We start from the raw sequence: 12,380 nt of genomic DNA, 5'->3' as shown, positions 1-12,380 counted from the left end.
TGCAGGGCGGCGCGCACATGATCGCGCGCCTGCCCTGCTTTTCTAGGATCAAGTCATATGATGTCTTCCCAGAACAATGGCCGCACCGTCCCGCCGTCATTTGACGGCGGGCGGGCGGCAAGTTGTTAAACAATCTAGTTTTTGTAGGGATAGTTTTAAGTGTCACTGTTCCGTCTAGTGAGCATGTTGCACTGTTGATATATCTACAGCAGGTATACGTGCTTGCTAGTCAGCAAAATACATTGCAGCGATACACACATCTGCTGTATTTAGCAACAACTTTGGGTCGCATAGCAGTGTGCGTTTTGCAGGTGAATTTCACCACGCAGAGTTGCCAAAGCCTCAGTGACAACTTAACGCCTGTTCTTGTAAGCGTTAAGTCCACTGTGCAAATGGCTTTGCTACTGTGCGTCACACACATCTGCTGTATTTAGCGAAACTTTGGGTCGCATAGCAGTGTGCGTTTTGCAGGTGAATTTCACCGCGCAGAGTTGCCAAAGCCTCAGTGACAACTTAACACCTGTTTTGTAAGCGTTAAGTCAACTGTGCCAAAGGCTTTGCTACTGTGCGTCACACACATCTGCTGTATTTAGCGACAACTTTGGCTTACAGTGGTATGGCTCCGCCAACACCCAAACAACAATTTTTGCGCACCTGTTTCACATATCATTGCAATTTTTTTCCTTACAAAGGCAATTATTGCCTTCATGACCAGCACTTTCATAGGGTTATGGTGTCAAGGCATCGTCAGCACCACCAAAGGCCCAATTTTTAAGCATCCTTTACTTCTATTCAAAGTCAAGAGACAACAGTATGCATCCAAAACATCTCTAATCTTGTTCACTGTGCACTACATTGTGGCCCCTACCCCTAACCCTCAATGTATCCGTGCATATATGTCTGTTTCTTGTGAGAATTCAAGTTAAAGTGCACCAAACACTATTTTACATGAAATAAAGTGCATCTACATACATCTTTTGACTTCTTGAAAACATTTGGTAATAATAGCCCCATTGTGAAAATACACTGTTAATTATATCCATATTTAAAGAGACAGCACCTTTTTAAAAAAAAAACTCTAATCTTGTTCCCAGTGCACTGCATTATGTCCCCATCATACACATTGGCTGTGCAGTTGATTAGGAGCAAAAGAAAGGCGCGGTTAAGTAAAAAAGTCATTTTTTAATGTTTGGCATGCTATAATTCTGGTTCTGGACATGCTACAGAGCTGAAACTTCAAAGGTACACGTTTTAGACCCCCCCCCCCCCCCAGACACTAAATCCAAAGAAATCTCTTTTTTTTTTTTAATAATTTTTTCAATAATTGGCTCTCTATCAAAAACGACAATTTTTAAGAACTTTTTTTGCCTGATTCATAGTCCCTGGGGCATGACCCAGAACCCTAGGCACTTTTTAGGGGCATTTATTAGGTTTTAGGGCTTCAAAATGGTGTTTTTTGATTTGCGAAGTTCGGGTCCCATTGATTTCAATGGGGTTCTGGAATCCGAACCGAACTTTTGGGAAATTCGGGTGTTCTGATCGAACCGAACTTTTCAAAAGTTCGATCATCCCTATTAATTATAACAGAGCTGCATTGATTTGTGTCTTGTATATTTTATTCATTTATTACAGGTACTTATATAGCACTTTACATATATATTGTACTTTTACATCGGTCTCTGTCCTCAAGGAGCTTACATTTGAAGGTCACTAACTCACATTCATACATATGCATACTAGGTCCAATTTACCTACCAGCATGTCTTTGGAGTGTGAGGGAAAACCCACACATGCATAGGGAGAACATGCAAACTCCAGGCAGGTAGTGCTATCGCTGGGATTTAAACCCACCACCCTAGTGCTGTCAGGTAGAAGTACTAACCACTTAGCCACTGCTTTGCTCTTATATTTGCCTAGATTCACCTTTAGGCCCGTTTACACAGGCTTTCTGTTTGTTTGTTTTTATGCATCCGTTAACGGATGAAACACATACATCAATGCATCTCTATGGAAAAAGGATGTAAATAGATGATCATTTGTTTACATCCGCATCTGTCAACATCCGTTTTTTCAAAGAGATGCACTGATGTCCGTTTTTCATCCGTCAAGTAATGGATGAAAACCAGATAAACAGAACGGTTCTGTGAAAGGGACCTTAAAGCGGACCTTGCATTAAAAGGCAAGGTTTACCAATTTAGTAGCCCCCCACCTCCCGCCCAAAAAAAAAACAGTTTAACTACTTACCGCAAACCAAAGTACCTGTACGTCGGCAGAAGTGGTTGTACCGGGATGATGACTGCTGCAGGCATCAACCCGGTACCGTTTTTTAGAGCTGGTGGTCGGCTTTCAGGAGATAACAGCTGATGTGGTTCAGCAGCCGCTTGGCTGTTTTCCCAGCGAGCAGAAAGGGATGCCCCCCTCCCGATTCCCCCACCTTCCTCAGCTCTGGCCGGGTCTGTCCGCTGGCTGTTTGGAGTTCCGAACAAAGCCGGATTTGGCTTTGATCAGGTCTCTGATTATGTAACCTGAAAGCGACGTCACAACGTCACTTCTGGTTAAATCGGCTGCCATTGGCGCCGATTTAAAAAAAATTTTAGTATTCAAAAATGCCAATTTTGGCATTTTGAATGTTTTGAAGTACAGTGGAGGGGTTTGGGGTCACATGGGATGTTTATATTCCTTGTGACAGCAATAAAAGTGATCATATTTTTTTTTTTAAAGTGTTAAAAATAAAAAATGAAATAAAATAAATAGGAAAAATACATTTTTTTTTTAAAACACCCCCGTCCCCGTGAGCTTGCGCATGAAAAAAAAACGCATACGTAAGTTGTGCCCGCAAATGAAAACAATGTTTAAATCACACATGCCAGATATCGCTGCAATCACCAGAGCGAGAGCAATAATTCTCGAAAAAAAAAACCTCTGTTACTCTAACCTGGTAACCGTTAAAATTTTTTAAAGCGTCGCCTATGGAGATTTTTAAGTATCATAGTTTGTCGCCATTCCAAGAGTGTGCGCAATTTTACAACGTAACATGTTACATATCTATTTACTCGGCGTGACATCATCTTTCACAATATATAACTTTAACTTTACTGTTTAGTTTTTTTTTAATTCAGTGAAACTAATTTAAAAAAAAAAATGGCGTTTGAAAGATCGCTGCGCAAATACCATGTGACAAAAAATATTGCAATGACTGCCATTTTATTCTCCAGAGTCTATTCCAAAAAAAAATATATATATATATATATATATATATATATATATAGATATATATATAATGTTTGGGGGGTTCTAGGTAATTTTCTAGCAAAAAATACAAATTGTAACTCGCAAACAACATGTGTCAGAAAATGGGTTGGTCCTTAAAAGGTTAACAAAAACACATTAGAACAAACAAGTGAAACTTATTTACTTTACACCCCAGCTTTCCGCCACTTTGCACAGTGCAGAAGGGCCTATTTACGAGGTTTGGGATCCTAAGCTTTCTCAAGGTCCCTTAGAAGTGTTAAATGCTCAGTCTGTATAGTGGACTTTTATGTTATGAGCCTGAATATAACGTTTGCGTAGCAGAGTTTTACCTTTTATTAAAATGTCATGTAATTATATGTGATGGTAAAGTGCAATGTCTCCTTCTGCTGAGTTGCAACCCTGATTTACAGTTCTTTACATAAACAATGGAATGTTTGAAATGCTGTGTCATACTGAATCACAAGATGTTCTTTCACATGACAAGCTGACATACGTACATTGTAAAAAGTCATCACCTTATTTAGATTTGTCATCTTGAAGGCTGCCATTGCTAAGTGGCCACCCTCTGAAAATGCTAACTGCTTGGCTTCAGTGGCGGCTCATGCTGGAGGATTTTGGGGGGGGGGGCGCGGGCCACTCACTCACCCTACAGGCGGAGCCCTTCAGCGGTCACGGCTCCCCTGGTGCCTGGGGGCCCTGGCTTCTGTGTTGACCTAGTCTTCCTTCTGAGTTTGGGGTCTTCGGCCTCCTGTCCTGATTGGCCGATAGCCGATGGCAGTGTTGATTCGCTGGTATCGCAGGGTGGGAGGGTTTAGGGCACAGTGCACGGTCACACACATGGAGCGATTGATTTTTGGATAAATGATGGTATGACTAACATTTTCTAACTTTGAGATGTTGAAGGGTGTTAGTCATATTGTTAGTTATTTAGAAATAGATTCTTTTGATGTTTGATTGTGCAGGCTAGGTGGACAGATTGTGCGGGTTGGGGGGCGGTGCCGCTGCGCCCCTTGTGGACTGGCAGCCACTGGTTGGCTTACTACTCACTGACCAGGCACAAATCTGCAAAAACTGAAGTCGGTAAAAAGTCAGATTTCCTGATCTGTTAGCTCATTGCATTCAACCCTTTGACTGATCGGGAGGCTTCCCACATTGACTTCCTAAAGTTCTCTGGGTATGCCACATGAAGCAGATGCCGGTAGATGTGAAAAGGTATGCCATATTCTTTAGGAATTCCCGCTTTTCACTATGGCCATCACTCTCTGTAGGCCCAAGACACAGTTTGCCTAGTTCAGTTGCTTTAGCCTAAATAAATCTGTTCCCAATATTAAATGGTCACTTGCTTGTATTTGCCCCCAGGCCAAAGGTTCCTAAATATTCTCTGGCTGGTGAACACGCTTGATTCCAGACTAACCAAGAAATCAACAGAAATGGGATTGTAAAAGTGGATGGGGACTCAAAGAAAATCTCACAATAACATTAAAACGAAAAAGAAAAAGAACAAGATCAATTCACATTACATATTCATTAAAGGCTGACTCCTGAACATAATCCCCAACAAGACACTGTATAGGGTTTTACTTACATTCAAGCAGGCACTTCCGTAGGAAATACCAAATAGAATACACCATTCCCAATTAGCTTAATCCCAAAAGTGTTGGTGGAAAGAAGGTACATTTAATTGTAGATGGACAGAATAAACGCATTTTGCCCTAAGGGTATCTTCAGGAGAACAGAGGGGGTTATGTTCTGTTGGTAATAAACAGAAACACACTGCAGATAGATACAATCATTGGATTAATAAAGTGAGTGTATGAACTACACAGACAGAATAAAAGGGGGGCCACACCCCAGCAGCCACAAAGCCAAGGATCAATCAACATCTAAGTTGCTATTCAGAGTAACACTACTAACCAAGAAACAAAAACTGAAAAATAAATGAAAATAAATTATGTGTAGAACCCTCCTAGATAAGGTTCTAGGAAAAGCATAGTTTTTGCTCTGTCTGCTTATCAGGAGAGTCTGATCAATAGTTATGCCTGTCACATGTGTCCAGGGTGTGATTTATCTGGTCTGAGGGAGTTTCCCCACTGTATCCAATAGGGGAGCCTGTTGGACAGTGGAGGAAACCCAGCCAGTGACACACAGGCTTTTATGACTATCCCAGTGGGTAGGCACAAGAGTGGTGCATCCTGGGATACTTTATAAAAGCCACGGGCACATGTGACAGGGTGTCTTTGGGCGGGAAGCCAGGCCCCAGGAGGAGGGTGTCGGCTATCTCTCCTCCTGTTGCTGAGGAAGTTGGTCACAGGCGGTCGGCCTTGTGGATCAGAAGAGTGGTGCTGAGCCAGGAGGTCCAGTGTATGCTGACGGATGGAGGTGAAGGCAGAGCAACCCAGGGAAAAACAGTGTCTGTGAGGAAGCTTGCCAGGGGTCTGCCCAGGAAGGGGACCACTCCAGTGGAGAGTCAGTGAACAGGAGCTAGCACACACAGAAAGTGAGACAGGGGGTACCAATCTATGGCCCTGAAGATAAATCATTACAGGATCATATTCATTCACTTCACTGCAGTGGCAAGGTGAAGCAGCGGCCTTGCCACACACACTATAGCTAGTTGTCCTCAAATTGTGCATAGTTCAAAGTTGGAGTACCCCACTCATTCCCTTCTCCTATCCAAGTTCTAAAATAAAATACAAAAAAAACACATCCCCTGGACTGTTCATTGTCTATGCCAAGAACTGTTAATGCCGTGTATCTGCTATCATTTGCTAATGGTAACCCAGGGGACCCAAGAACTAGTAATTCTCAGTGGCTCCCTAGGGGGCAGTGCTACATAAGCATATTAATTACCATAATATGATAGCAAAATTCCTCATGTCAGATATCCGCTAGCCTGTTTCAAAAAAAATATTTTTTTTTTATCTACAACGCTAAAGGAGTGTCCCATCAGTTAATTGCCTATTAAATTAGTGTATACATAAACAAACTGACATACTGTAGAAGTGCATAATAATCATTGAGAAGATATACCAATCACCGCAGGACTTACCCTCGATTAAACCTTTGATAAATACCCTGATAGGATTGTAATGCCAGAGAGATCCAAGCCACAGAGGAGTCCACCACTCCTCTGTAAACAAAAAGGATATAAATAAAGAAATCTATACCCATGAAGGAAAAATACATATGAACACATAAACAACTCGACACCAAAAGAGCTATGGCCCACACAACTGCGGCATTACAAATCACTGCTAGACTCTCAGCCAGACAGTCTGCCTATAATTTAGTTATTGCTCACTGCTTGGACCACACTACATTGGGAGTCTAATAATATGAGAGACATGCTGGAGGTATTCTGACTTACTGTCTGCTACTTTGTTGGCTGCCTGGCTGAGAATCTAGCAGTAAGTGAAGCAGTTGTGTGTGCCATAGCCCTTTTGGTGCTGAGGTTGTTTATGTGTTCATATGTATTTTTACACCATGGGAAGGGATTTTTTTATTTATATCCTATTGTTTGCATAAAAAAAGTATTACAATAAAAGAAAAGTAATATATAAAAAAACATTATAACACACATGCACACACACACCATGCACATAGGCATAGTTGAGATGCACAGATATAGGGATTAGGGAACAGAGGACAGAGATTTAAAAAAATCTGAATCCCCAGGAACTGGTTTTTACAGCAGCCTGTCTATTAGCATGTACCTGTTATAGATGGAATGGTCTTTAGCAGCGAGTTAGATATTGTCAGCACCCTTTCTGCCAGCGGTCTGTCTCTCAAAGCAATGGGAGTGGATTTGCACCGCAGAGGATCCTGTACAGAGGTAAAGAAGTTCAAGACGTAAGTAAAGTGCATGCATGCAGGGCCGCTGATAGGGGTGGGACCATCAGCCCTCCTGTAGGGGGCCCGAGTACACAGGGGGGCCCACACAGAGAGGGGGATTAGTGATGGACAACAAATACAGAAATCTTCCTTCAGCACCTGAATCTGATCTGTCCCTCTCCCTGCTATCAGCTTTTATCTGCTGAGAAAGACTGTTATTCCTCACTAATCCCTTTCCCTGTGTGCCCCCCCCCCCCTCCCAGCGCTGGCTCTACTGTTATCTCTGCTCAGGAGTTTATTTGTAACTTTGTTTCTCTCCCTCTGTCTCTCTGATCACTGAGCTCCAACTGCCCAGCCTGTATATATTTTTATCTCATCTTCATTTTTATTTATTAAATTTTTTTTTTTTTTTTTTTAGATTTAGCAGGAATTATGTAAGTTATGTTATATTTGTGTCTGCTAATAGTGATTTTGTTGTAATTTTAGCTAAATATATCTTTAATATTTTCTTGGGGGGCCCTGCCAGGTAGTCTGTATGGGGCCCCGCAATTTCTAATGGAAATGGTAGCGGAAAAATGCTGGACAGGTGGATGTGGACAAGGCTTAGCATGTCCCTCCTAAATGCAGATTACAGGGACCCGAGATTTAACTGGAGAACAGTTCCTGTTGCGATGTATGTTTATCTGCCTTAAGAGATGGTGTATGTTCATCTCTTTTAAGAGTAGAGGCCCGCCTTCAGGTCGAGTATTCCCCCGGGCAACCTTTGCCTAGTTCCAGGACATTAATGAAAACAGCTCAAAGCAAAGGTACCTCATGTGTAGTAAAGTGAACGTGTACAGGGTACCCAGCAAATCCCAGAAGAACCCACCCCAGGGTATGCCTCTCACTTGCCTGGCTGCCAATGAGGAGGGAAACATGGAGGACATGACAAATAATTACCAAACGCCTAACTACCCCCCCCCCCCCTTACAAGCATAACTCACATTTTTAGCTGTGTGATGTCCTTTTCACTGTGCCCCATCACATTAGCTTTCACACAGTGCAGAAGGATGGTGGGGGGGGCATCATAATGCATCTTGGCCTGTGTAGACAAAAACACACTAGGCACAAAGGCACAGTTGGGATGCACAGATATACAGAAGACCCCTATTGCATATTGCACTATGCAAATTTGGTGCACATTTGAGGCTTATAAACTTGAGGCATTCTCAGCAGCAGCTAGGCTGGATGATTAGCTGCATTCATTTTGTATACTGCCAGAACTGCTGCCCTTGTCTACATCAAGGGTTGGTCAGAGGCCCTTATCTGATGTAACTGTTCATATGGCTGGTTACATGTGTACAGCGGTGGCGCCAGCTTTTAAATTGTACAGGGTACAAATGTTGCTGCACCACTGCTAGCCGAAGCTGTTTGCATACAATCTGTGGATGAAGTTAGTTTCTCTGCCACCAAAAGTCATAGATGAACTAGATGAACCAGTTAAGATTTTTAGATTAGGTTAATTTAAAATTTGGCGTAGTTTCATTTTTTTTTTTCATTTAACAAAAATACATACCAGGGAATAAACGAAACTTCCAGCATTATAATGGTGCAGGAAACTGTCAAAATTGGAGTGTGCCATAATAACATAAATGATAAATTTGTTTCACGTCTATCTATGGAACCTTAACCAATTTTATTTCAGAATAAAAACGAAACTAGCGCAGGTCTGCACCTTTGGGAGGGAGGAGAAGGGTTGATAACTCTGCAGGTTCTGCTGGTGCAGTGAAATCTCTGCACAAGCAGAGAGAGGGAGACAAATCGAATGAAAGGACACAGCCGGTAGGAATCTGGGGCAGTTTTCTATGTTCAAAACAGCCACATTTACTCTGTTAATTAGGTGCAGACCTGTGGTAGTTTCTATTTTACTTTGAAATAAAAACTGTCGCAGGTGGCGCAGATTAACCTGAAACAGGTCTAACTGCGTAGTTATTGTGGCACATGCCACTCCTGACCATTATATAGGCACAGAAAGCTTAGTAACTCTCTGGAATGCTTGCACGACTCCTAATTAACACAGAGTTGCTCCCATCTCTCTAGGAGTGGAACTTGTAATGTACCTGGTGGTGGAGCCTGAAGAGTTGAGGAAGGTCACTCCTACAGCCCTGGGTCTGGAGTCACGGGTAAGATGACAGACAGGGAACACCGGAGCTCAGAGTGGCACGATTGCCTGGAAAGTCTCTTGCTGGCAGATGGTGGTGTGCATCTGGAATGCAGGGATAACAGGACCCGACACGGTGGAGGAGGAACAGGAGCCAGTGAACGATACAGATAGGCTGATGCGGATGCAGGAGAAGCACAAGATCAGGGTCAGCAACTAGTGAGTAGATCAGGTTCTGACTGCAGACTGGAGATTAGTCAGGAGACAGGCCAGGGTCGGTAACAGCAGAGCGGATGAGTAGAAGGAGCAGGCAGAAGCATATTCTAGGGACAAGCCAGGGGTTGGTATAGGCTGCATTCAGAGTCAGAAGCATGATCTGGTCAGAGACAGAAGAACAACAGGAACTGATAACAGGAACACAGGAACATAGTAGACCAAACGGCATTGACACACTACACTGGTGTGGTTTAAATAGCCCTTCTGGAACCAATGTGCGCACACGTTTATGCACTCTCTAACCAGACATGGTGCAGGATTTTTTAGGCTTATGTGTCTGCACACACGAATGTTCCTTTCCTGACAGAACTACTTAGCCAAACTTAGCATAATGTCTTTCCACTAAACTAAAGGGGATTGGTTGGTATGTACCTCTTAGGAGAGGAACTATGAGGGCGAGGCCCAGTAATCCTAATAGTACACATTTACCAGGATCATTCAGCAAAGCAGTACTCACAAGGCCAGGGAAGCAGTTGTGCCCATTAAGCTTTCTTCAGGTGCATTCCAGAGACACTTTCTTCAGGTGCATTCCAGTGACACTTTCTTCAGGTGCATTCCAGTGACACTATGCAGACTGGATCCATAGGTGAAGTCTGACACAGCCGGGACCTCGATGAACAGCAACTTTAAACAGCAACAATAGCCACCACCTAAACAGGAGGAACAGGAAGACACTGCTGTTCTACAGCTTGTACTATTTATACGCTCCTTAGCCATCTTCTGGACTCACTTCCCTAAAGACTGGCTGCAGCACCAAAAATATTCATGCTGGCCATTTGCCTTGCTCCACTCCTATGTTTTAGAACTTTCTGGAAAGTAGAGGAGAACAATCACACTTGCAGCCTGTGAAATCCAGGACAGACTAAAGAAATAAACAACTGCTCTAATGATTTCAGAAGAGCCTAAAAAGACTAAATTTACCTAAAATCCCAGCAGCCTAACTAGGAGGGTGCTACATGAAAACAATTATAAATGTGTCTCGCAACAACAATGCTAGAGCTGCATTTTATTTGAAAAGTATAATTCAATCAATTGCATTTCCACAAAACTGCCACAAGATGCCGCTGTTGTCACAGAAAATAAACTGCAGTATGTAGGAGCTGTTGTAGGTGCAGAGTACATAATTGTTTTCACTTCTGAATCTGGCTGTAAAGTAAAATAGCATAGTTAAACTGATGAATAGCGATGAACTGAAACACCAAACTAAAATATAAAGAATCTGAACCCCAATAAAGTCAATAAAAGCTGAATGTTAAAATAAAACCATTAATGGCCATTTTTACAAAATACCTTTAGGCTCTATTCACACCAATGCGTTTTTTTCATGCTTTTTGCAGAAACGCAGGAAATGTTTTTAACATGGGTTCCTATGGAACGCGTTCACATCAATGCATTTTTGTGCCTCTGCATTTTTTGGAAAGGGTCAGGGACTTTTTTAACCACTTAAGCCCCGGAAGATTTGGCTGCTCAAAGACCAGGCCCTATTTTGCGATTCGAGCGCCTGACCGGGTCACTTGAGCAGGCAATAAGGCAGAAGAGGCAGACTGTTCAACTGTGAGAGCGAAGGGGCGGTACTCCAGACAGCGTGACAGCGGAATATGGCAGCTGCTGTATTTTATTGTTTATTTATACAGCAGTTTATTGTGATTTATTTATGCATATCAATTGTGAATATCACTGGCCTACTATCACATAGCTGTGTGAGCGACACAAAAAACTATTTATTTATATTTAATAATTTTTACCACTTGATTGCCAATTTTACTATCCAGGGTATGAACAAGTAATTGTTCACCCCTGAATAATACTAGCAAGCGCTATATTAATCCCACTATTCTGGGGTTTTCAATTTTTTACTCACTATTTATCATATAGCAGCTGCTACCTTCACCCACTTTTATTTATTTAACCCACTCATCCCCAGTTAGGACCTCCATAGGCGCGAGGGATATACACCTATTGGAGTATATATCTCTATCACGTCTAAAGGGATGCAGACCCAGCAGCTTTCCTTATTAGAACCTTGCAGGTGCCACAGCTGATAGATAATTATGAAACCACTCCCATTAGACCAACACAGCACAGAGACACAAACAATGATTTCTTCAGAATACCGAAAGGTAGGAATCTGCAACAAGGTTTGTTAAAATCCCTGCAATATACAGAGGTCACCCAGAGGGGAATGTTTTTTTCTCAACAAAAGTGGAGTTACGTTTAAGGTCTAACTATTCTTAAAAACATTCCCTCCCCCCTTCACCTACCTATCCTGCCTAGCTGTAAAAAAAAAGATACGTGCACTGACCTATTATTTTTAACCCGCACACTTCTGGTCATGTGATCCTGCAGTTTTGCGCTCTGCAACAGTTGGGAATAATGGGAGTCATGAGGCTCCCATGGCCCAGCCGTGGTTAGCGCTCCTTCCTCTCCCCTGCAGCAGCCACTCATTGACACGGGGACTGGAGCTGCAGGATCACATGACCAGAGCAGATCTTTTTCCTCCACTTAAATTCAAAATCTAAGTATCTGTAGTGGTTTGCTCTGCTTAAGCATACCTCCCAACTTTTTAAGATGGGAACGAGGGACACCTATTAGCCAAAGTATTTCGGCATAGGACACACCCCCTTAAAGGAGAATTATACAAAAAAAAAAGTCTAGTTAACTGGTTGCCGACTGCGCACAGTATATTTACTGCGGCAGTCAGCCCCGGCCAGGCAGAGTGACGTAGGTCTACGTCGCTCGCCTGTCACTCCTTTTAGAGCCAATAGCGGGCGAGCGCGCGCCCGCTGAGGAGCGCGCCCGCCTCGGCTTGTTCACAGAGGAGTGCGGGCGTGTGACCGGCGGACCCGATGTCCGCCGGTCACACTGCGATCGCCGGCACAGC

This window comes from Pelophylax lessonae, assembly GCF_965119305.1.
Source record: "Pelophylax lessonae genome assembly, chromosome: 7".
Classification (NCBI taxonomy): Eukaryota; Metazoa; Chordata; class Amphibia; order Anura; family Ranidae; genus Pelophylax; species Pelophylax lessonae.
The sequence above is the reverse complement of the archived record's forward strand: the minus strand, read 5'-3'. Positions refer to the sequence as shown.